This window comes from Ambystoma mexicanum, chromosome 10, assembly GCF_040938575.1.
Source record: "Ambystoma mexicanum isolate Mex_15411 chromosome 10, UKY_AmexF1_1, whole genome shotgun sequence".
In the NCBI taxonomy this organism is placed as follows: Eukaryota; Metazoa; Chordata; class Amphibia; order Caudata; family Ambystomatidae; genus Ambystoma; species Ambystoma mexicanum.
In genome coordinates this window covers 190,145,082-190,172,158 of record NC_090932.1, presented here as the reverse complement: position 1 = coordinate 190,172,158, position 27,077 = coordinate 190,145,082, and the positions used below count along the sequence as shown (strand labels likewise).

The following is a 27,077-nucleotide window of genomic DNA, read 5'->3' as shown; positions in this document are numbered from 1 at the left end:
GGCTTGCTGAATCCAAATGTTTGTTGGTCAAGGTAAGGCCATGTATCCTAGTCATATTTCGTTGATTTTTAAATGTCTATCTATTTGCGAGTAGAGTACTCAATAGTGCTATGTTCATTGATCTCATTTCTATTGACTTGAGTTTCAATTGTTATGCTATCAATACATCTATTTATTTTCATCTGTGTCAATTGTCATCGAATTGCATCCTTCGGGGGTCCAGTCTATAATGTAAGCATGTTTCCTTCTCGTGCAAGACAGAACATCCAAGGGACGAGTCACATGTTCAGAGTTTAGTCACATCTTTTATAAATTTCTGCAACTTATGCAAATACTAAGCCGCACATGATGAACTGGTATAGTTCCGGCGACCAAAACAAACCTTGCATTGAACATTGTATGGTTCATTTACTTTTGTATCACATTTTTATTCATCAAGATTGTATAATAATGTCGATATTTACTTTTCAGAATTTTCAACAATGTCTGCCTGTTCGATTAGCGGTTGCCCTTCGAAGACCCATGCTAAATCTGAAGGCACTACAATGCATGTATTCCCGAAAACTGTTGATCGAATAAGAGAATGGGTCAGACATTGCGGATATCCACTGGTTGAGCTGGAAAGTAGAGTCCAACAAGTCTTAGAGTACAAGAGGGGTGATCGATACCGCATCTGCAGCCGGCACTTTTCCTCGAACATGTACGCAACATCTTGGATAACAAAGAAGAATAAACGGCGAACGACATGAAAATTGCTCGCAAACGCTATTCCCACTCTATTCGTCCACATTCCGCCACTGGTGAGTCAAGTGTCCGGATTTAGCTTTAGGCCTTGCGGTAGTGTGTAGGTAGCAGAATGGATTAATTGATATTTTAGGTGTTGTGTCCCTTGCAATACTTTCGACATTGATATGAGTGTATAGCTTTTTGAATAATGACATTTATCAATATATTCTTTTTCGATTTCATAACCCAACTAAATCTATATATGGGCACAGGGAACTGTTCTATATTGCGCATTTCCAATAGCATTACTCTCAAGTATTCTGTCTCCTTACATGGCAATTTTTAATATTGGCATTTCATTAACAAACAATAATTTACCTTTACAACTGCTTGACTATCCCTTGAATCTGAAGCAAGAACATTCTACATCAGTGACATGCTCGCAGTCATCAACCACTTGTAGCGCGTATTAGGTAATCTTACTTGGCTATTCCGCTACAGACTTGTTTTATGCATGTCAAGTAAGGAACAAGTTACTTACCTGTAACTGTTGTTCTCCAGCATGGGTCTGGCATGGATTCACATGCTCATGAATATTCCCCGTCGTCAGGCTGGGAATCCTCGGTAAAGAAAAATCAGTATCAGTTTCGTTTCTGATCTGTCTTTCATAGTAGTAACCAATCACTGATCTCTGCGTCATACTGACCACAGCCAATGACTGCCATCTCCCTAAGCCCCGCCTCTGGCAGCCATCTTCAGATTTGGTAGCACGTGAAGTGGCAGTATGACCAAGTGAAGAGCCGCAGAGGGGTAGGCGGGAGGGTTCGCATGTGAATCCATGCCAGACCCATGAGGGAGAACAGCAGTTACAGGTAAGTAACTTGTTCCTTCTCCAGCATGGGGTCTGGCATGGATTCACATGCTCATGAATAAAAGAATACATAGCAGTACACACATGCACAACCACGGGAGGTGGCAAAGGCTCAACATTAAGCATTACATCCAAAACTCAACATTAAGCAATTCTTACCTCCTCACCAGGATCACCTTAGGCGAAAAGGTTGCGCAGCACTGCTTGGCCGACCCTGGACTCCTCCCTGGAATCCCGATCGACGCAGTAGAATTTCATGAAGGTGTGCGTCGACCTCCACGTAGCAGCCCTGCAGATGTCCAGCAAGGGCACACCAGATAGGAACGCCGTGGTAGCTGCGATCGCTCTGGTGGAATGGGCTCTCGGACAGCCGGGCAGCGGTCGGTTTGCCAACCGATGACAGTACATGATACAGCCGGAGAGCCATCTGGAAATGGAAGCCTTCGAGAGAGCCTTCCCCTGATTGACAGGTCCAAAGTTCACAAAAAGTTGTGACGTCTTCCGAAAACTCTTTGTGCGGTCCACGTAGAACTTCAGCGCTCTAGCCACATCCAGCGAGTGCAAAGTCCTTTCAGCCGGCGACGAAGGCGACAGGAAGAAAACAGGCAACACCAAGGGTTCGTTGAGGTGGAAGTCCGACGGCACCTTGGGCATGAAGGAGGGGTGCGTCCTGAGCACTACCCTCGTGTCGTGAAAAGTCAAGTTCGGGGGCTTGCAGGAAAGGGCCTGGATCTCTCCCACCCGTCGTGCGGAGGTGATGGCCACAAGAAACGCTGTTTTCCACGACAAGAACTTCAACGGAGCTGAGTGCAGAGGCTCGAACGAAGGTCCCATGAGCTTGGTCAGCACCACGTTGAGCTCCCACGCCGGGGCCAGGGCCTTCACTGGCATGAACGATCTGAACAGTCCCTTCAGGAATACTTTCACCATGAGATGAGACTACAAAGACGTCCGTCCCGTGGTTCTGGTGTATCAGGAGATCGCAGCAAGATGAATTCTGATGGAATCGTGCGCCAGTCCAGCCTTGGCCAGCGTCAGCAGGTACGGCAGTACTTGAGGAGGCGTAATCCGTAGAATGTTAATCTTCTGTGCATGGCACCAGACAGAGAACCTCTTCCATTTGTGCCCGTAGCATTTAAGAGTTGAGGACGCCCTGGCCTTTGCAAGAACCTCTCTGCAGTCGGCCGGTATGTCGTAACCTCCAAACTCTAACGCTGCAGGAGCCAGGCCTGCAAGTTCAGCGACTTCGGGTCGTGATGGAGGATGGCGCCTCCTTCCCTGGAGAGGAGATCCGCGTCCACTGGCAGTTTGATTGACGGGGACGCTGACAAGTCCAGAAGGTCCGGGAACCATGTCTGCCTCGGCCACGCAGGTGCGACGAGGATCATCCTGCACCATGACCTCTTGAGCTGGTTGATGAGCCGGATCAGCAGCGGCAATGGAGGGAACACATATAGGAACAGGCCCTCCCAGGGGAACGAGAAAGCATCGCCCATGCTCCTCGGCTGGGGAAACCTGCTGGCGAACCTCCGGCACTTGGAGTTCGCCGCCGTCGCAAACAGATCGATCTGGGGTGTGCCCCACCGTCGGAAGAGGCGGTCCACTAGATCCTGTCGTAGTTCCCACTCGTTGCACGAGCGCAGCTCTCTGCTGAGCGAGTCGGCGATGGTGTTTTTTATTCCTGCCAGATGAAACGGCACCAGAAACATCCCTTGGGCGACGGCCCGATGCCACAGATCCTCCACCTCCTTGGACAGGGCTGGGGATCTGGTACCGCCCTGCTTCCTGATGTAGAACATGGTGGTGGTGTTGTCGGTGAAGATCCTCACCACCTTGCCCTTGAGGGACGGAAGAAAGGACCTGAGGGCCCAAAACACTGCACAGAGTTTCAGGACGTTGATATGGAGGGACTTCTCCGCCGGCAGCCAAAGACCCCTCGCGTGCAGGTTTTCGGTGTGTGCTCCCCACCCTTCCAGGGAGGCATCCGTGGTCACTGTCTTCTGGTGGCCCGGGGTCTGGAAGTCCATGCCCGCCGTCAGATGCGCGTGGGTGCCCCACCACCGGATCGCTCGTCGGAAGCTCTCGTCAAGTGTGATCCTGTCCTCGAAGCTGCCCGTCGTCTGGATCCAGCGAGCGTCCAGGAACTCCTGTAACGGGCGCATCCAAAGCCTGCACAGGCGAAGAGATAAATGCAAGAAGACATCATTCCGAGGAGGGACTTGATGGACCTCAGGCTGGCCGCGTCCGCAACCAGCATCTGCTGTCCCTTGCCCAAGATGGCCCTCGTCCTTTCCTCCGACGGAGAGGCCAGAAGCGACACTGTGTCGAGCTTCGCTCCCAGAAACAGTGCGTCTTGTGCGGGCACCAGGTGGGACTTGGCGTAGTTTATGGAGAATCCCAGGTCCGTGAGTAGTTGGACGGTCTTTGCCGTGTGCTCCGCGGCGAGCTCCTTCGTCTTTGCTCGGATGAGCCAGTCGTCCAGGTAGGGGTAGACGTGGATCCCCTCCAGGCGCAGCTGTGCCGCCACCGGTGAGAGGCACTTGGTGAACACCCTGGGTGCCGACCTCAATCCGAAGGGAAGGGCTCTGAACTGGTAGTGACGCCCTTGGACCACGAATCTGAGAAACTTTCGGTGTCCCTTTAGGATGGGGATATGGAAGTAGGCATCCTCCAAATCCAACGACGACTGGAAATCTCCCTCCTCCAGTTGCCCCAGGACCTGCTGGAGGGTGACCATCCGGAACTTCTGTGCCTTGTTGAATTTGGTCAGTCGTCGTAGGTCCAGGATGGGACGCCATCCTCCCGTCTTCTTCTTCACGAGGAAGTATCTTGAGTAAACTCCGGAGCCCCGAAGCCTCTTTGGGACGAGCTTGATGGCGCCTTTCTTGAGCATCGCCTTTACCTCCAAGAGAAGTTGAGGGACGTGCTGTTCCTTCCTGGCCATGGGGGGGACGCGTGGGCACTTCTTTAGAAACTCGAGCATGTGACCCTGGGCCAGGGCGTCCAGCACTCAACGGTCGGTGGAGATGGACTCCCACACGCGGACGAAGCTCGCCAGCCGGCCTCCCACCGGGGTGCTTCGGTGGGGGCCCGACCCCACGGCCGGTTCAGTCCTGCTTCGACGAGGCTTTGCCGCCTTGTCCTCCTTGGCGATGACAGCGGGGTCCGTCCGACTTGCCTCGTCCCCTGTAGGCTTCCTGCGACGACAAACGGGCCGCTTGATGATAGGTGGAAAATCCGCCGCCGGAACCTTTGGAGGCACCCTGTTTGTCTCCGCCGCTCCGAAAGGGCAGGCGTCGTTGCTGGAGAACACCAAGAGCCCGGGCCGTCTCCGTGTCCGTCTTGATGGCTTGTAGGGAATCTTCCACTGCTTTCCCAAACAGGTTGCTCCGGTCGAACGGCATGTCCAAGACTCTGGTCTGCACGTCCTGATGGAAGTCAGTTGCCTTGAGCCATCCACGCCGCCTAAGGCACACGCCGTTGCCCAACTGGCGAAATCCAGTGTCAGCGATGTCCGTCGCTATCGTAATGGCGTGGTCCGACGCCACTTCTCCTTCCTGCAAGATCTCTAGGGCCTCCGCCCTCTTGTCGTCTGGTAAGAAGTCCAGCAGGGGGGCGATTTTGTACCACAACTCCCTGTCGTAGCGGGCTACGATAGCCAAGGCGTTGGCAGCCTTAATAGTCGTCGCTGCCGATGAGATGACTCTGTGTCCCATCGTGTTCAATTTGTTTCCCTCGCCGTCCGGCGGGGAGGTTGACGTAGAGGCCGAGGCCCCCCCCCCCGCTTTCTTCCTGGCCGCCGCGGAGACGACCGAGTCCAGGGTCGGCTGTGCCCGAAGGCACAAGGGGGCCGTGTCCGGAACCCGGTACTTCTTCTTGTACCGATCCCTTCTCGCAGGCGTTGTGGATGGGTTCTTGAGGAGGGCGAGACCCTCATCCCAGATATCGTCCAGTAGAGGTACAGCGAGGACCGTCTTCCTCTTGGTCTTGTGCCGTTGATAAGGGAAACCTTCCTTCTTCTTCTCTTCCGGGCAGAGCTGGAAAAGCTCGGATGCCCTGGCGATCATGGCGTGAAACGATCCAATCTCGTCGGGCGGGGAAGCACGGGGAGGAGGTGACGACGGGAGATCCTCGTCGTAAACCTCGTCGTCTGTACCCGTCGCAGCCGTGTCAGTCCCCGTATCATCCCCACGGGTCGTGGATGGGGAGGAGGGCTGAGCAGGGCGCGATGGTTGAAAAGGAGGTGGAGGATGAATCCTTCTTCTCTTAAGAGGAGGGCTCCCAGAAGGGCCTGGCTCCGGGTCCCCCGTCGGGAGCGGTTCCTCCGTTGGTGGTAACGGCAATCTCGTCCTTATCTCCGAGCATAAGGACTGTATAGCCAACAAAATGGCCGCCGAGTTGTCTTGCGGCACTGGTTGAGGGGATTTCGACGGGCGGTCAGGAGCCCCGTCGGCACCCTCGACGTTCTCGTCGTCTCCTACATCGGAGTCCCTCCCGACAGGCTGGTCTTCTTCCACGCCACCACCGTGGCCTAAGACTTCGATCCGCTCCTCCTCAGAGGTTGAGGCCGAATCCACGACGACCTTCTGCCCCCCCTTTTTCTTCTCCGTCGGAGGTTTCACGGGGGTCCTGTCGATGGGCATGAAAGAGGACTCCCTCTGCGGTGGCAGGGAGATTCTGGGCCCGAGGTCGCCACCACTGGTGTAGCCTCCACAGGCTGAGCCAGGGGGCCGGGTGGATCAAGGCTTTCACCACCTTAGGTGCGCTCACCGCCTTCTCCTTGGGGGGAGGGACAGCTTGAGAGCAATAGCACGGGGATCCCAACACTTGAACGTGCGGTAAAAATCTGAAGATGGCTGCCAGAGGCGGGTCTTAGGGAGATGGCAGTCATTGGCTGTGGTCAGTATGACGCAGAGATGAGTGATTGGTTACTACTACGAAAGACAGATCAGAAACTAAACTGATACTGATTTTTCTTTACCGAGGATTCCCAGCCTGACGACGGGGAATATTCATGAGCATGTGAATCCATGCCAGACCCCATGCTGGAGAACAGCTTTTATGTATCAAGTAATTATTTTACCAAATGTTTGGTTAGTGCTTTCCAATTGATATACACCTTAGTTATCGTCCACTGGTGTTTGTTTTCAGTTATAATTAGTGTTATCCATACTAATGCAAGTACTGTCTTTCAGGGAGATGCTGAAGCGTCCACCACATTGACAACATCCCTAGATGTTCTTCAGCAGCATGAGGTATGGATACTGACAGCTCCATCGAACTAGATCATCAGAGCTGGAATACTTGTCGTTTGATTGTTCTACACAATGTTTAATTCATGGTTAGCCATTAATATGTACCTGTGCGGTCGACCACAAGTGTGTGTTATGTTTTCAATATTGTAATCCTTACTAATGCAAGTACTATGTTTCAGGCAGTTGATGGAGCGTCAACCCCTGCACTTGATGCGGGGCCTGACATTCAAGTAATTCCAGGGTAAGTGGAAGCAGGATCTTGCATATACGAATCGGCGCAACAGCTTTCGGAAGTGCGCACTACATTTACAACATCCCTAGATATTCTTCGGCAGCACGAGGTATGAATACTCACAGCTCCATCGGGCGTGATCATATAACGTGATTCCATTTGCTATACTTTCTTCCCTATTAACGCAAGTACTGTGTTTCAGGGAGACGACGGAGCTTCCACTCCAATCACAACATCCCATTTAGATGATGCAGATGTAAATAAATCGGAGAAATAAGTTGATTAAATCTGATCATATTTAGATATTCCTTGCTTCTTTTAGACAATGCATCATTTGTGGTTATCTCTTTATATGGACCTGTGCCATCTACCCCAAGTGTGTGTTATGTTTACAATATTGAAAACCATACTAACGCAAGTACTGTGTGTCAGGGAGACGACGGAGCTTCCCCTACAATCACAACATCCCTTGTAGGTGATGCAGATGTAAAGAAATCAGAGAAATAAGTCGATTAAATCGGTTCATATTTATATATCCATTGATTCTTTTAGACAATGCATCATTTGAGGTTATGTCTTCATATGTACCTGTGCCATCGACCCCAAGTATGTGTTATGTTTACAATATTGAAAACCATACTAATGCAAGTACTGTATTTCAGGGAGTTGCTGATGCCCCCTCTCCAATACAATCATTCATGGCAGTCCATGCGGAGCCATAGGTATGGATACTGACAGTTCCATCGAACTAGATCATCAGAGCTCGAATACTTGTTGTTTGATTGTTCTACACAATGTTTAATTCGTGTTTAGCTATTGAGATGTACCTGTGTGTTCGTCCTCACGTGTGTTTGATGTTTTCAATATTGTGATACATAGTAATGAAAGTACTATGTTTCAGGCAGTCGATGGATCGTCAATCCGTGCTGTCTATGCGGATCCAGAAAATATAGTCTTTGCAGCGCAAGAGGAAGGGAAGACATGCGGAAACCAATCGGAGCAACAGCATGCAGATGTTGAAGTTCGAGTCAAGAAAGTTGCAAAGAAAAGAAACAAAAATAAGGTTAGTTACAAACAGTTCATAATTTTAGAAATTATTTTGTGCTGAGGACTATATTATGTTTTTTTCCTGTCAATTGTACTATACTTTATCTTGTGTTTAAACTGAACATCCCTTTTCCAATCTGTCCTCTAGTACCCGTGGACGTACGAACTATACATACACAGACAGTGAAGCAAATGAGAGATGTTGCTTGCCAGACTATTTACACTATGGAGGAACTATTAATTCAGACGCGGCGTGTTGAGACTCGAGATGCTTATGTCCAATGGCTAGAACATGAATTGAATGTGTCCGGAGAATCCATTAAAGTTTTATTGGACCATTGCTACAGTGCGACCACACCACCACAAGAAGATGATACTGAATGTATTGAAGATAGCTCTGAAGTAGTCGCAGATCAATTCACACAATCTACACCCACCAAAAAAATGCCACCCAAAAAGCTGTCAACATTGTTGTGTTCTCCCATCAATGTTGAAGTAACAGATGTTGAAATGACAGAGAATGAACCTGCAGCAGCATTCACCGACGCATCAGAACTTGATATCTGCGATATTTCTTTCAATTGTAGTGATATGTCCTTAACGATACAGTCCGAAACAACTTTGACGCCGTATGACAGTCTAATGAAAGAGGGCAAATACATAGTATTCGACAGTTGTTTGATGGATATTATAAGTATGCTGAAATGTGGGCATTCCGTTAGAGGGGAAGTATGTGGGAAGCCATTGATTCATGTGACTTGTCAAAATACATGCCGCCTGTAGATTAAATCATACGTTCTCATGGTCTGCACAACCAATGCTGGGGAAACTGCCAGCAGGCAATCTACTGTGTGCAGCTGCCTCACTTTTTAGTGGGTCCAGTTTTAAAAAGTTAGAGTCTTTCTTTCAGTTTGTGGGACTCCATTTCATTTCTAAAACGCAGTACTACAAATTCCAACATAATTATTTATTTCCGGCCATTAGTGATGCTTGGAGAATTGAACAATTGTCTCTAGCAAGTACATTTGCAGGCAAACGATTCAGGCTAGCCGGCGATGGACAGTGCGACAGCCCTGGATTTTCTGCCAAGTACTGCACCTACCACTTTCAGGGCATGGATAGTAAGAAAATGAGTTTGGTGGTCGTGCAGGTGTCCCAATGTAAATCTTTAGTGGCCATGGAGAAACTAGGATTTATAAAATCATTGGAATATCTACAATCGAGGGGAATGCACATCGACCTCATAGCCACGGACAGACACGTTTCAATTGCCAAGACAATGAGAGAGCAGTTCCCACATATTAAACATCAATTTGACGTATGGCATCTTGCTAAATCAATAAATAAGAAAATCTCGGCTGCAGGGAAAAAAAAAAGGTTTGGAAAGTATTTCACAGTGGTCCCAGTCTATCAGCAACCATCTTTGGTGGAGCTCCAAAACTTGTGAAGGGTCAGTGGAAATCCTACTTGAAGAATGGCGGTCACAGATGCACCACTGTACCAACATTCACCGCTGGACAGAAAACCAACATTTCCACCAATGTGAACATGGCCCTTTTTCCACAGAGGAGGCACGGAAGAAGAAGTGGTTGATTCCATCTTCACCTACACACAAAGCCATTGAGAAGATTGTTTTCGATAAAACTCTATCAAGAGATTTGAGAGGACTGACAGAATTCTGTCACACAGGAGGTTTGGTGGTGTTCCACAATATGTGCCTAAAGTACAGGCCAAAGCGATTGCATTTCGGCATACAGAGCATGAAACATAGGACTGTACTTGCGGTCTTGGCCCATAACGGGAATGTGTGCCGTGAACAATCTAGGACTACGGGAAATGTAGGGATGCCTCGCTACACTACGGCCTTTGCAAAAAGAAATAAGAAATTGGTGGTGAAACCAGTATATAAGGAAATGGAGTTCGACGTTGTTAAAGGCCTTATTGTTACTGTACTAGAGAAGCACAGATATGGAATTTTGAGCGTTTCTGTGCACAGCACTGATGCATTGCCACCGAACATTGCCACTGTGCCATGTGCACCCAAAGCAGAGCTTGTTGAGAAGTACAAATCCCGGTTTAAATTATTGTAATCTGATTGTCTTTTTGAAAATAATGTTATTGTACAGTGTGCATACAAAGTACGCTAACCCTAACCCCTCCCTTCACCATCCTGGGTGGCGAACAACATGGGTGTCATCTTTGACTTCTCTCTCTATTCACCTCATATCGCTGACCTTGTGAATATGTGTATGTATATATTTTTGTTGCTGTAACTAAGTTTCGCAATCTAATGTGAATGCTGCGCACTGTTAACCGAGGGGAGGCTTGGTATTGCAAATAATAAAACAAACAAACAATAAATCTCACTTTCAACTCAACTCCTCGGGTACTTTATACTTTCCCTGACCTTCCCCCAAAAAGTCGATGGGCCTCATTACGAGTCCGGCGGTAACCGCAGCGGTAAAACCGCCTGGTTACCGCCGGACTCGTATTACCATTCCGCCTCCGTGATTCCCAGAATTACCGGGGCATTACAACCCCGATTTCCCAGGAATCACGGAGGTGGAATGGTGTTAATCCCCTATGGGACTCAATGGGAATGGGGATCATGGAAACACCGGCAGCATCTCGTAATGCTGCCGGTGTTTCCTCGTCCACCTGCACGCGGGCGGTGTTAAACCCGCCAGGTCGGACCTGGCGGGAACATCACCTCCCGCCTGCAGGAGTTTTGATCGCCCGGCATGGAAACAACGGTGGCGGCGGGTTTACCGCCACCGTTGTTTCCATACCGGGCGATTTGTAATGAGGGCCAATGTCTCCATAGTTATGGTTCTCTAGGGCTGCAAAGCTCACGGACAACAAGGACAAAATTGGGGGCCTTAGAACGCGCCCAGCGAGGCGTTGCAGATGGGAGAGAAGCCAGTTCACATTTGCACATTGAGGCCTAGTACATAGATGGAGTCGAAAATTCAAGTTCTCACAGATGGCTTTACACGGGATGTTGCAAAGTAAGAATGTATGCTCATGCAGAGTGAAGGTCAGCGGCTTTGATTTTTTGCTCGCGGGCTGAAGAGGCCCGCGACTTGCACTGGCAGTATAAGGTTCTATTGTTTTTTTACCTTGAGAGACAGGGACCATGCCGAAAGGACTTCATTTGAAGGAGGGGTGCAATACCGTAAGAGACGATAAGGCTGAAAATTCTGAAACTAGACCGAGTTTCATGTTAGTTCAGTGTATGAAAAATCGTTGGCACGAACACAGTGGGATTTACGGACTACATTACGCAGAGAAACAATGGAAATGGCAAATATAATGTAAGTAACTCTTTAGACGCTTTTATACCGGAATGAAGAATGAATGAATGAATGAATGAATGAATGAATGAATGAATGAATGAATGAATGAAGAGCAAGTAAAACATTTGTGGGATCGTCTTTCTACCGGGCACATGGGCATGCATGTGCCCATTCGACACGCATGTAGACAAACAGTCGTTTCTCAGTGGTTCAACGCTACAAAATCATTACATTGTGTGTTTACATCGATTTATTTCGTTATTTTTCGCATTGCTTTTAGAGCCGAACATACTCCATTGCACTATCCTCGCAAATAGTTTCAGCTCGGCCACAATAAATAAAATGAATAATAGTAACAAAGATCGGCTGGTGAGACTAATTTCAATTTTTATGTGCTCTAAACGGGTACATCCTACCGTACTGCTACTGCCACCTATTCCAGACCCCGGCCGACTGATTTTTTAATCGCCAGCTGCAGCTTCTTGTAAACAACTGCACAACGTTGACCCTTTTATGGGACGATCGCCAAGGGCCCATATGCCCTTACGCAGTACTAGCGGCTAGAAGCAACATATCAACCTTTACGGTGGCCTAGTGCCTAGTTGATGGAACAGCCTTGCGGTTCACTGTGCGTCCAAAGTGCCTCTTTTAACGAAAATCAACACCCTGTGTACCATAAAGGAACAGCGAGTGACTCACGATACACTTTAGAGGATTTGCGGATCAAGAGAAAAGAAAAAAAATTCCATTCCGATTTAATATGCCAATTGCTGAATATTCTCTAGACATTCAATGTTAAATAATTGTACTTTACCAAATGTACCGTTTTGCTGTTTGATTGTAAAGTACAGTTTCATATTCCGAATTGTGGCAGCTGTGTTGTAAGTTGATCTGTGTTGGTTTCCGGGTTCTGTGTGAAGTCGCGTAGAAGACGACTGGGCGCGTTTGCCTAGGCAGCACATTAACGTCACGGAGAGAGGCGGGGAATATGAATGTTTTGATAATGTCAGGCTCAGGGGCGGGGGATATGATTTAGTGCCGCAAAAGCAGGTCAGCCAGGGCGATGGGGCAAGTGATAGGATTATCACAAAATGGCAGCTCCCAGATACCTGTTTTCGCGTGCGTTTAATGGACGAAACCTCGGTTAAGGGCCATAGGAAATTTTTCTAAAATCAAGCGACTTAGGCTTAAAAACACATGGCCGACCCGTAGGGACAATAATCATTTCTGACCGAACCATTCCTTTAAGGAGGAGGTGGTTGGCTGTCATCCAGTGATCAGTTTCATAGAGGCAGGAGGCGAGGTCAGGATGGGAGGAGGTCAGGGACTTGGTAATCTTGAAAATTATCTGAGTGTCATCAGCGTAGTTGTAGCAGGTTAGGTCAAGAGAGCGAATAAGTGCAGGAGGGGGCTTAGGTAGAGCTTGAAGAGTTGGGGGTACAGGGAGGCCCCTTGTGGGAACCCTTTGGAAACAGGGCGGGTGGAGAAGGGAGGCAGGAGCATAACCTGTGCGCGTTTGCAGAGGAAGGAAGAGATCCATTTTAGGCAGGAATCCCTGATACCTAGAGAGTGGAGTCTGTCTGAGAGGATGAAGTGGTTGATAGTGTCAAATGCAGCTGAAATGTCAAGGAGGATAAGTGCAGCAAGCCTTCTGAGTCTGCCATTCTTGTCATGCCATCCCAGATGGAGACAGGAGAAGATTCCTTTCCTTGAAGGGGTCTGAAACCAGACTGGGCAGGGTCGAGTAGGGAGTTGGATTGCGTAGTGGCAGAGCTGGTTGTATGCCGTGCAGTCTAAGAGTTTGGCTATGAAGCAAGTGTTTGAGATTGGGCGGTAGTTGGATTGAAGGAAGGAGGGGTAGAGGGTGGGCTTTTTAAGTAGGGACTTGTCGTGGGAGGTTTTGAACACTGCAGGGAAGATGCCGGTCAGTGAATGGTTAATTACGGATCTTGCGATGCTGTAGCAGTGGTTTAAGGATGAACTGATCTTTAGGAGAGGAGGGGGCAGTAGTCTACAGGGGATCCAGAGGGGCGGCTTTGGTATAGTAGTTTCAGGAATTCAGGGTGGATTATGGCAGTGAAGGGAAAGAGGATAGGGTGTGTGAGTAGAGGAGGGGAGGATTTCAGAGACAGGGGAGACGAGGGGGATGAATGCTGCCAATTTGGAGTTCAAGGAGCAGTGCCTTTCACTAGCGATGTAGTAAAAGTGTGTGTGACCTCTGTGTTTAGAGAGTTGTCCGGGAGCCAATGGTATATGTGTTTGAGTGTAGGAGGGACTGTTGAAAGCAATGTGTTTGCGAGGGCGGCTCGAGCTGTGCTTAGGGATGGGAAATGTGAGTGAGGGAGGAGGGGGCGAGGGTCTAAGGGGGAGGGGTGCTGGGTAGGGTAGGGTGGATGGAGGTGAGGGTTGTGTTAGAGAGAAGAGGTGGGGTTTGATACAGAGAGGGAGGAGGGACTCAGGCGGGAGTCTGGTGCCCACTTGCCCCTCTATTCTGTGAGCTGCTATGCACGGTGGAAAGACCTTTTCGTTCCCCTAATACTGTGCTAAATGTCTCATATCTTTAGGGCTCTCCAGGCCCCTTTGGTCTTGCAGATCACCTATTCCTCCATCTTTATTTAATTCCACTCGCCTCCCTCCACCCTGGGCAACCCTGGTACCTTCTCTGCCTCCGGGTGTGCTCCAGTGGGATGGCATCTCTGGCGTTCTCCTTTTCCTGCCCGCCTTGGCAGTCTCTGTGATCCTCGCAATGAGAGTGGAGGATTCTTTCCTCCGTTGTTCCCTGGTCTCTGCCTCAGTTCTCGGGCCCCACACCCACCACGGCTGCAGCATGCTCACGCCACCAGGTAAGACGGTACGTCTCTTGTCTGTCTGGTCAGTTTCTGTGTTCATCATACTCTGAGCAGAGGGCTCCTTCCTCCGTTATCTCCTGGACTCTTTGTCGGTTTGCGGCTCCCAGGCCCACCACCGCTGCAGTGTTGTCACGCCACCGGGTAAGACTGTTCTTCCCCCATCTCCACGTTTCCGTCTTTGCAATGTAGCCCTCCTTGGTTGCAGTCTTCTAGCATCTTGCTTCTTCGGTTCGCACGTCATAGGCTCGCCTTTGCGTAGGATTCTTCCTCCTCCATTCAAGGGACCTCGTCTCTTTATTCTTGCTGCCTCATTTCAAAGGGGCATGTGGTTTTTTGTCAACTGCAGAGTTAAAGGGGATTCCAAAATGATCTCAAGCCAACGATATGGAAGTAATGTTAATAGGGTTGGAATGCAAAACAGAAGTAACAGCAATCTTTTTCACTTTCACATGTATGCAGAGAAATTATTCCTCATAGGGAGTACCTTAAATGAATGTGAGCCCTTGTCCCCTAGAGGGGAGTCACTCCCAGTGAGGTCCCGCTTTCCCAGACTACTGGGGAGGGTCTTGCTTAGCGGGCTCACCTCCCTGGGCTCACAGGGGTTGCTCCTACCCCAGATTTGTCACAAGTGGTAGCAATGGCCTTATTGACACAGCCAGCATGAACAGCTAAATTTCGGGGCAGCCACATGAATATGTTCCTACAGTGAAAATGCTGGCATATATTATGGGCTCCGTCATCCTAAAAATGCATTGCAAAATGCTCAGGGTACCTTTTCATGGTTACCTTAAACAGCCGATTGTAAATTGTATGGCTCTTTAACCAATTTATTACTGCATCTTTGTAGTACATTATTTTCAAACATTTCTTGGGGGAGAACCACCCTGAACCCACCTCGGTTGGTTGGCGCTCCCTCACCACACTGGGGAGCTAATGTTCATTACTGGTAAACATTTACGCCCTTCCATTGATGTGCTTCTTTATTAACATCATTTTGTTGGCTAGGCCATCAGGAAAAGCCTTAAAAAGTACTCGAGTGCGATCCTTAACTGAAGCACAGTCCTTGAGTAGCGCACTTACACATTGTCTAAAAGGAGAGACAATATTCTGTGAGAACAGGTTGTTGTCTACTGATAGTGTATTGTTAAATGGTCAATTGTAGTTCATTCTGAAGGCGTAGCCTAAAACAATCAACCTTTTTAGTCAGTTATGAGGGTTGGTCGGGTGAATGACATGCTGAATCTGGCCTGCCCCAGGAATTGCACGGTGGAGGATTTTGCAAACGAATCCAAACATAATTATTCCTGGTTATTATATATCACCCAACTGTGAAGACTGTTTGCTCATGAACCCAGTAATTTCCAGGATTTGGTGCTGCAAAGGAAACCGGGCCAGGCCCAGGAACCTGAAGACAAGCCCTATGTGCTATATCATTGCTGCCCCAACATTGAAGACCTTGCTTTTATTGTTAATCCACCTCGTTAAGGTGTATAGAGACTTCCTGGTCCATCCCAGTCAATTTCCAGTGTGCCGTGCAATGGGGTGTGACACAAATGGGGCATGATATGAGGGAGGTGTGGTAGGTCAGAAGAGGGACACAGACCAGGTTTAGGCATTTTTTATTTTCTTGAATTGAATAAGAAAAATGGCCTCACTATCCCTAATTTATGGATTTCTCTTCCTAACCAAAAAGATGCTCGTCGTCTTTGGTGAAGCCAAAGTAAACAGTTTGTCCTCTGTCCAAAGCTAAACTGCTCTGTCCCTACCACTAATACAAAATAGCAAAAGACTAGGGGAATGACTCCCTTCTCCTGGATAGGCTTCCTCGGCCTTAGTAGGCAATTTTGAGATCCCTTTTAGCTATCTCTTGGATTCATGTATTTACTTCTTCTAGGGGACTTTTCCAAGTCTTTGGCTCCCCTAATCATTCTCTTGGTAGGCTTCAAATATTCCTGTACAGCGTCTTTCTTAAGTGTCTCTGAAAGTGTCGCCTCTGAGATTACTGGGGTTACTGTACCCCTCTTTCTGTGGTTATTATCCTCTGTGTTTCTGTAGTCCTTTGAATGAATAAGGCATTTAACATCTAGTTTCCCCTCCTCTCTTCCTAGGTCTTTCTACTTGAGAGGTTTATTATGGTATTATGGACCCAACAGTTATTCTTATTCTCCAGTTCAATTCTTATATTACCCTTAAAGTGATATTGTAGCCACCTTCCCAAGTGTTGAATAAAACCTACTCAAGCTTATCTTTACGAGTGGGGGAATCATCTTGAAATGGACTATTTGAGTGCATGCTTTTTGCTAATTAGGGTATAAACCACAAAGAAACGACCTTAAAAAACCTGAAGTGTTTTGATGCTTTCAAATTGTATTTAAATTCAACGTCCTCTTGACACATACAGGGTGTAGAGAGAGTGTTGTACTTACTCAATGCACCAACCTCCTCTTGCGCTGGCATACTTATCCCAGCAGTACACAAGCCATTCTATCCGATATTCCATCAGCGTGCAGGGACTGGAGCCAGGAAACATCATGGAGGGGCAACTTGGAACGAAAGAGGCACCAAACGTTGAGTAATTCCGGCTAGGGGTGTTCCGGGGTAATGTGGTTATTAGAAGAACAGGGAGTTTGGGGGACCTCCCTCTCCCTAAAGGAATAAAGAGATGAATGTGAAGGGAATCTGATGCAAACATGCTGGTAGAACACAGACCCGCTGGCATTTCCAAAGAAAAGAGAACATTTGGCATGAATCTGCCACAAAGCAGCCAAAACATGTTATTCAATTGGCAGAATAACATAAAACTGATTGATTAGAAGAAGAAGTAGATTTAGAAATACATCCTGTTAGATTTATATTCTGTGTTTTCCCCAAAATCGCCAAAACCTAAACTAGTGTCATCCTGAGTCTTCTTTGTTGCAGAGCAGGAAACAGCAACACAGCATTGGGGAGCTGGGGAGGGGGATTGGAGAGAGGGTGGTTCAAGTCCTATTAGAAATGCTGCGTTGATGTTTATGTTTGTTCTACTTGCAAAGCGCTTACAACAAAGCCATGTGCATAGATCAATTAATTGGTATAATCAAAACAGATTAGAAAGGGGAAAAGACGAAGGAAGAAACCGTAAAGAAGGATATGTAAAGGGGAACCAGAAATACTGTAGGTATGAAAGTCTAGCAAGAAAGTTATTGCAAGACAATATGAGATTAAAACTAAAACTAAAAAGGAGGATGAAAGGAGATTTCAAAACTTTAGATGGTGCAGAAAGGGGAAAGCATACAATGCAGAAGGACGCACAAAAGAAATGAGTCACTCGAACAGAGATAAGTCCAGGCAGAAAAGATGGTCCAACGTTGAGCAACCAAACTCAAGCAGAGAAGTCATTGTGATGCCAAGACTCGAGATCCAATGGAGAGATGTCCCGGTAGGGTATAGGGTGTTGTAGCTTAGGTTTTTTCACGTGCATATGTGCGCGTGCAGTTACTTTGAGTTGGGTTCCATGGAATGTGGGTGAGCGTTCTGGAATCCACAGATTCTGTTAATAAACCGCAGGGTGCCACAGCATAAACTTACTTGTGTGTGAGTTTCCTTCTCTTGGGGAATACCACATGCTCCTAATATGGTGGAGAGGAAAGCAAGGGACAAGCAAAACCACAGAACCAAGGCCTAGGAGAGGTAATCCCCAGTCCATCCCACAGTTGACAGGGCATAATCCCAAGATCCTATGGGGTGGGGGGGTGGTGTGGAGAGGTCAAATACCCCAGGGGCCATATGTTAGGCAGTTTGTATGCAGTACCCTTTGGTACAACTACACACAACCATGACTACAGGTGTAAGCAAAACCAACCTTTGGTATAAGTCTGTAATACATAGTTTTTGGTAGCGGAGCTGAGCAGCCAGGTTTATCTCAAGAGGGAATGTGAGCTGTAATGATTTTACAGAGAGGTCTATAATCACAGGTGTTCAAATAAACTCTTACACTCAAGGTTTCTTGGTTAAACACTTATTAATTTATTCAACAGTCAGTTATAAAACATTCACTAGAAGGAGGCAGTTAAATATCATACACAAATACACTTCAGTACTATACTCGTTAAGTTTCTGAGGCATTCAGACTACTTTGAAGGAGGAGCAAAATGGCATTCAGAATACTTTGAAGGAGGAGCAAAAAGGAATAGGTTCAGAACATAAAAGAATTACAATTATTCTTAGACAGTGCAGATACTTTGAGTTCACCAGAAGAGTCAATTCAATTCAATAAGATAGGCCAAAGTCAATGGGCTAAAGGCTTGGATAGGTAAAAACAGTTCTGGTAAGTAAACGGTAAAGTCTATGTAGAGGTGCTCAGAAGTAGTTTGTAAGAAGAAGAATTATATGTTGGGTCACAAGCTGATTAGGCCTGCAAGTTGCAAATGTTTCAAACACTTTCACTGTGAGAGGTAAGTACTCTCAGTCTCGTTTCACAGTACCTTACAAATGAAGAAAAAGGTGCAGCAGAATACTTAGGTTCCTGGCAGGTCCTGCGGACAAGAGGGAGGACGTCAGGGGACTACTGCACTGCACTGGGACTGGTCAAAAAGCTGGAACTGGCAAATCTTCAGTTTCGGTAGCTGTAGTAAAGCACACAAACTGGTGTCCCTCTCCCTGGTTATTAAAATAAAATACAACCAGCTCCGAGAATGGTTTCCAGGTGCCTTAGTGTCGAGTTGATTGGTCCCACCAACTCAAAGGGAGAAGTCGTCCTTGCAGGGCTTCTCTGTCGAGATGAACTTAGCGATTCGGACCTGCAGCGGGGCTTCACCGGGCAAACCAATGGTCCAGGAGTTGCAGCAGCCGTCCTCTTGAAGCTCGTCTTTGGTTCTTTCGTTCCATTGGTCGACTCTGCCTTCCAAGCCAAGAGACTTGCCTTTTATCCAGTTTCCTCCCATTCATTCCAGCCTAGCTGCCACTCACCCAGCAAGGTGGCGGTCCTTGCCGGACAGTCAGCCAGCCAATCACACCAGAGTGCATTTGGGTCTCCAAGGAGACTAAGCACAGGGAGTTTCGGGCACCTCCCTCACTTCCTGCCCACCCCAGACACTCGGCCACCAGAGGCGGTCTTCAGTCCTGAAGCCCGCCAAAGGCGATGGAACAAAGGGATCAAACCTGGTTTGGCGCGCAGAGACAAATTCTAGAAGGATCTTTCCAAAAAGAAATGGTGAAAAAAGAAAACCGGGACCTGTTTAAACAAAGGGGGCTCAGACGCCAGCTTGAAAAACATGACTACCGTGATTTAACGCTACCAGTGTTCGCGGTCAGGAAAAATCATGGTAGTTTGTTGTAAAACCACTACCACCAGCCATTTCGAGAGGAAAGGGTAGCATTGGACTGCTACACGAGTATCTAGACACAGGGGATACTAAGTAAACCCTCCAGCACTCTATTGTAAGATAGGGTGTGCTGGGTCTAGGAATTTCAAAATACTAGAGCAGGAGCTCCCTACGCCCACTGCAGGAGCAGTGCCCTGCCAGGAGGCAGCCTCTTACATCAAGGTAGGCAATCTGCCTGTGACGATCTGCCTGGAAGCCCGATGCACTTTTTTTTTTAAAAGTGCCCTTATTCATCTGAGCCCCTCCACATATTGCCACCATAACTAGCGGGTGCCTAATGACACTCGTTCTCCATTGTGCTTGTCTGCAGCACTCCGGAGAGTATCACCGCCATTGCTGACCACGAGGGCTTTTACCATTCAAAAATGGTCGCCCGCCACATCGTTTGGGAGCTTTCACAGGAGGAAACCTGCTAAGCCCAGATCCACACTCCAATTGGCCCACAGCCCCTATTTCTGGCCAATAGCAAGCCGGCAGGCAGTTTAGCCGGCCCACCTCCAAAGGCACACTGCCTAAGGCTTCCCTCTGTCGTGAGCCTGTCAGGAGCCGGAAAGTGCCGAGTGCCAGGACCCCTGCTCCTCTTGAGACCCATCTATAACATCCTGCTCATGCATGCACTAATATTAGGGTAAGCAGTTTACCAGTGCCTATGCTCAAACCCTTACTGCAACCTTTGCTGTGCTGTGTATTCGTCAGACTGCTGTTTACACGGCGGCATGGAACTGTTCATAAGACACTCTTTTCTGTTGCCCGTACGTGGGTCATTTGCACTTGTGCACTGCTGCCTGACTTTTTGGGGCCTCTCATATCGATTCACGTATGTTAGACTATGTTGAAGCTGTTTCACCACTATCCACTAGCGAATTATCCACCTGAAAATTATATACCTACACCTGTAGTACTAATGCCATGTATATTACAGTAACGCTATATGATTGAGGCGTATTGCTGCTGCTCCTACTTTATTATAGCAATTTTAAGTGACCACTGAAACAATACCACTGCCAGTTGCCTTAGTTCTTACCTGTATAGTGTTTTTAGCCTAATCTATGATTGTCATACCTAGACAGACCCTGCTACTACACTGCCTCCTACTTACCTGTATAGTGTTTTTAGCCTAATCTTGTGATTGTCCCCTACTTACCTGTATAGTGTTTTTAGCCTAATCTATGATTGTCATACCTAGACAGACCCTGCTACTACACTGCCTCCTACTTACCTGTATAGTGTTTTTAGCCTAATCTGTGATTGTCATACCTAGACAGACCCTGCTACTACACTGCCTCCCACTTACCTGTATAGTGTTTTTAGCCTAATCTGTGACGGCATTTGACCTTGCCTTTACAGTTCATAGCATATCTGGACCTATCTAGTCAGCCTTTGTCCAGTACCTTGCCCAATCTGCATTTGTCTAGGACTTGGTAGCTCATAGCATAACTGCACGTGCCCAGTCCACCCTACTTCAAGTACACTGTCTAAACTACACAAGTCCATGCAGGGCCAGATCCTAGCCTAACTTGTACTAACAAACCTAGCTACTCATTGCCCACTACTATAATGAAAACCCCTCAAAACTATACAGTACACCTTGCATTGAGCCTCCTCACTATCATGGCACTTGCACTCATTGCCTCTTGCCCACCTAAAGATAGAAACATGAGACTAAGGGCCAGACTGTCCTATCTACATGAACCATCATCCTACCACACATTTAGGGGCTATACCAACCTAACTAACCTAACAAACAAACGTTCACAACACCCCAAGCCTGCTCCTCTCCCTCTAGGTGTCTCACCGTCCAAGCAGATTATATCTCAAGTAGCTACTTCTACCAAAAAGATGCAACCCCCCACTACCACACCAACTAGCACCCTCTTGCTAACTGGGTCCCTCTTTAATGCTAGATCTATGGTAGCCCATGCCACTGAGATTTCAGACATCCTAACAAATGATAATCTAGACCTGCTGTTCATAACTGAAACTTGGCTCCATGAGGCTGCTGGCCCTGCTATTATGCTAGCAATACCAGATGGCTACCAACTGCTAAGAGTTGACAGACCTAATACCAAAGGAGGCGGTTTAGCTATTATCCACAAAGCTAACTTGCCTATTAGACTAGTCACCACTACGACATCCCAGTCCTGTGAACTCCTTACTGCCAAACTCCAACTCTCATGCAACCGTACTCTCACCATCTATGTGATCTACAGACCACCTGGCCCACTAGGAACTTTCGAGGACGACCTAACTAGTATCCTGACTAACAATACAAAAGACCATGCGCAAATCCTACTATTAGGAGACTTCAACCTTGGCTTAAATGACCGTAATGATAAACATGCCACATCTGTCGCCACACTACTGCATGATTATGGATTAACGCAAAAAGCCACTACCCCCACACACTCTAAAGGTAGGACCCTAGATTGGGTTGCTGACTTGAACTGTAACATCAGTATCACCAGCACAACTCCTCAAATATGGACAGACCACCATTTAATCTCATTCTCTGCCTCACTCGACCTTACCCACCCTAAACCTATAATTATGGCCCCGCCACTCCCCACTAGAAGTAAAAAAGACATTACAGCAGAACACCTCCTTCCACACCTTCTCCCCACCCTTAGCAACGTAGACAACATCACAGACCCGACCTTACTTGTGGAAACCTACAATAGCACTATGACCAAGGCGTTAGATCTGATCGCCCCTACCAAAGTCCGTAAAAGCAAACAACTCTCACACCTGAATAACTGGTTCACACCTCAACTGAAAGACCTTAGAACCCAAAAAAGAAAATTGCAATCAATCTGGCGACATTCGCCCACTGAGGAGAACAAAATCAAGTTAGCTACCCGTGCCAAACGGTACAAAAAGGAAATTATCAACACTAAAAAGAATACTTACAATGACAGAATAGCTAAAGCCAAATCTGATACTAAGGAATTATTCTCCATCCTCCGTGAAATGGAATCACCCATACCGCAAACTGATAATACTCCTAAAAATAAGCTCTGGTGCACTAATATACAAAATGCCCTTGCAGGAAAAATTAGCTCTCTTCAAACCAAAATCGCCATCAAAAAAGCTGCATTGCTATCGCCAGTGGAGTCTATTCCTAAGGCACAGCCCTCCCTAAACCAGCCCAATAACACCCCTCACCCCTTTAGTTTCAAACAGATAACCATACTAGAAACAGAGAAAATTATACTCTCCCTAAAGCCTTCTAGTTGTAAAGGAGATAATTGTCCCGCCCAAATTATAAAAGATGCTGCGAGAGACCTATCTCCCTTCATTTCCAAACTGATTAACGCCTCCTTCAAGACCAACCTAGTGCCCAATAACCTTAAACAGTCTTGGGTCCTACCTTTGCTAAAAAAACAAACCCTCGACCCTCCATCCCGACAAATTACAGACCCATCACCACTGTCCCATTCCTACTCAAAATCATCGACAGGGTAGCTTACCTGCAAATTCAGGACTATCTTGAAACTAACAACCTTCTGGGCTCACAACAATCCGGCTTCCGCCCCCTTCACGGCACCGAAACAGCCTGGATTGACCTTAAGACTCAAATTGACGAGTTGAAGGAAATGGAAAATCAGCTATTCTACTCCTCCTTGACCTCTCGGCAGCCTTTGACTTGGTAGATCATGCAGTTTTATGCAATCACCTTGACTCCGCTGCCCATTTCTCAAGCGATGCCATAAGCTGGGTACAATCCTTCCTTGCTAACCGGACAATGAGAGTCTTCTCCCCCGTAGCAGCTGCCAATCCCATACAAGTCTCCTGCGGTGTCCCCCAGGGATCATGTGTATCTCCCACTATGTATAACATCTTTACCAAACCTTTGTTTGACAAGTTGGATAGACTGGGTGTCATCTACACTAATTACGCAGATGACACTCAGATCCTTATCCCCCTTTCGGGTAACTTCTTGGAAGACTCAGCTCTGGTAAACAAGATATATCTCCTCATTCAGGCATGGATGGCATCCCATGGCCTCTGCCTGAATGACGACAAAACGGAGATCCTGATCCTCGGCACAGAGACAGCGATTAAAAAACTTGACCCGAACTATGCCTCATTTAACATCGATAACAATGTCATCAAAGTGATGCCTGCAGTCAAAACCCTGGGAGTTTATCTGGACTCAGCACTCACCTTCAAGAAACAAATTAACTCCCTAGCTTCCTCCACCGCCTATACTTGCAAACTGATCCGAGCTTGCAGACCATTCCTAACAGAGGCTAGCTGTATTACCTTAGCTAATGCACTTATCATATCCAGACTGGACTATTGCAATGCTCTATATGCGGGATCCAACAAGTATATCCTTAACAAACTCCAAACACTCCAAAACAATGCTCTTAGAGTAGCCTTAAACATTCCTAACAGAGCCCATGTCTCTACCTCCAGAAGGAATATCCACTGGCTAAAAATTAAAGACAGAATCACCCTCAAAACTCTCTCGCTCACGTCGAAAGGGCTTAACAATATTGCTCCCCCCTACCTAGCAAAGAGACTTAACAAGAGAATTTCAAACCGCCCCACAAGAATGACCAACGCATATACCCTGATGGTGCCTAGATACAAAAAGAGTACAGCTGGCGGCGCCAGCTTCCCAGTCATAGCTGCCCAAACCTGGAACAAACTTCCCTTAGAACTTAGAAAGGACCAACCCTATCCAAGTTTCAGGCGTAAGGTTCTCTCATGGATACGATCTAATGACATCTAACGGGATCACCCTCTTCTACTAGAACCACTCGTCCTGAGTGTCACCCCCCGACCATGCCCTTTGTTAACTTGACCTCCTTTAGGGACCCGTCCACCACTGCCAGCATCTAGGAATTTCACTGGATCCGTCCGAGACTACAAAACTGTGGCTGATTGCTACCTAGCACTGTATGCCTCCGACACATGGCATCATCTGTACAAGTAAATTCAGACTGTAACACTGCTGAACTGCCTATTTTTGTGTGTCACTGTATATTTTTGATTGTCATTGCAACTAAGTTCTCAAGTCTTCCTATAAATGTTTGTGCCCGGCTACCTACGGGTTTGGATTTGCGCTATATCAAATAAACAAACAAACAAACAAACTAGTAAAGTCAATTTCACTTTACTTTCTCTGGGAAACAGTAGTTTATCCCAGAGAAGTTATCTAAACCTTGGGAAAGCCTGGAAGGCTTCCCTGTGCCACTGCACTGAGGGTGCTGTGTGACACAAATGAAAAGATGATGCCTATGGAGTCGTCTAAAACTCCATAACCAAAGAAATGACAAGAGTAAAACACATTTCAAAACACATGAGAGAGTGGGAAAAAGGGTCACACTCTCTCCAGGTAAACAATCAAGTCCTCAAATTCCGGCAAAGTTGCTGGGGGTCTCTAAGGTGAAGGGAATTAGCACATTTTTGAGAATTCTCCCTAACACCATAGTTTCATGTAGAATCAGGTGCCTGAACCCTGTCGGGTGACTGAAGATACCACAGCAGTATTTCGTCTAGGAGGACCAATTCAAGGCCCTGAAGATGACTGCACCAGCCAAGAAAGAGGCTCCAGGACACTATTAAAACAGAGACTGGCAATGTTTGACTTGCATGGAAGGCAAGCTTAAATTAAGGGTGACACGGAAGGTCTGAGGACCATGGCTCTAAAAAGAACGATTCTGGCCTGGGCACCCATCCTGATTATTGTACAGCTTCATCACTGGGCCCAGTAAGCCTAATCTCTCAAATAACGATAATAAAACTGTTAAAAAATTCTCACCTTAGTTTGGAGTTATTTGTTAATCCTCAACCAGCACATATTTATTATTTATTTATTTGCATTTGTAAAGCGCACCTACAGCCCAGGGGCATCGTGGCGCTTGTTACAGGAGTTTTCAACGAATTTTCAGTAAGCAAAGGTTACATGTGACCGAGAGGTCTCTTAGTTACAAGTACAGTATTCATAACATTTTAGTAGACATAAGAAACAGCTTATTGGTTAGATGAAGAGTTATGTATTGAGCGCTTTGCGGAAAGCTAGGTGGGACTGAGTGCTGATCATATGATGTGAGAAAGGAGGACACCGAACTAAGGTATAACCTAACTTCCACAAATTTTAATGTAGCTCTGCCAATGCAAAAGCCCCCCCACCCCTGTCCCCTTCTGTTTATATCTTTCCACAGGTAATAGGAAGGGCTCAGTGGTGGAAAGAAATGTTAAGAGGTGAGGGTGTCTCCACACCAATCCATTCCATCAATATCATATGCTATGCCCCCGAAGCCTTCTGTCAAACCAGCCTGCTTCACTGACTCAGATAAAGAAGACTTGATCTAGAGGTCAACGAGCTTCACCCAGTGGCGATGGAGAAACTTTGCACCAGAGAACCCAAGATCCACATCCCTGTTGGGAACCTCAACACCTTCAGTGGATCAGACATCTCGTCTGGCCAGAGGGTCTGTCATCCTTCTGCCCACCAGTGCATGGCAGGACCTAGAGACTTGGGAGGCAATGGACAAGATCTTATCCAGCGCTTCACCCAAGTTCAGTTGGAACCTCAGGAGCAGAGTAAGATAAAAGGTGGTTCCATACATGCTTCCAACCCCATCCCTGTATCCAACCCAAGTCCCTTTGATAACAAGAACAGAAGTGTTTAAAAAGCAGCACCTTTGTTTCTAGTTATCTGTTCATCCCTAAGCCGTGACACAAACCTAATCAAACATACTTTGATAGTTGCTATGAGCTCATAGTTATCATAATCAGTCACAAAGATTTTTTGTCACTAAATTCAACACCCCCTTGACATTTTGGGATTCTTCAATTTTCCACACAGTGACTAGTGGGTGACACCTTTCCGAGTGATTAACATGCTCCCATTGCTCATCAGATTTATTGTTTGCCTGAAAGAGACAGCTGTATGATGGCTGGACCTTCTACTGTTTCGGTAATTTTGTAATTTGTAGAGGAATATCTTACCTGCTATCGCATATTCCTTTGTGATGTTTTGGTGTCAAAATATATCTTCATACCATCAGATGACCTTTCTAGAGTCTTTTGGGAAACGGCATGTTCAAGATGTTTTCTGAATGAAATGAATGCAGCATTCAATACAGCATATGTTGAGGCAGAAACATTTCGTATCTCAGACATTAATTCAAATGGGAACATTTTTCTTGCTGTAGTGCTGCAGAGAGACATTACAATTAGTAGCAATCATGGGTCATAACTCAAACTCGTATCCTGCATAAATTGTTTCGGAATTCCATGGACTGATTTCAATGTTCCACGCCTCCTCCCCACCACACTTCTGGCAGACCAATATAATATATCATGAGGGTGCAACCTTTGTCTCTCCAACTGTTTTGGTCTACAACTCCCACCCTTCCTAGTCAGCATAGATAATGGTGAGGGATCGCAGGATATGTAGTCCAAAGCTTCTGGACAGCCACAG

At 47.0% G+C, this 27,077-nt stretch overlaps 1 protein-coding gene across 1 annotated transcript in view; it reads right to left on the bottom strand.

Moving 5' to 3' along the window:
- The window catches only part of EGR3 (early growth response 3), a 193,659-nt gene extending 166,958 nt beyond the window's left edge, over nt 1-26,701 (bottom strand). Inside the window, exon 1 of the mRNA XM_069617694.1 lies at nt 26,603-26,701. The gene's annotated coding sequence lies outside the window, so the exon portion shown is untranslated. The remainder of the gene's footprint in view (nt 1-26,602) is intronic.
- Nucleotides 26,702-27,077: the final 376 nt, after the last annotated feature.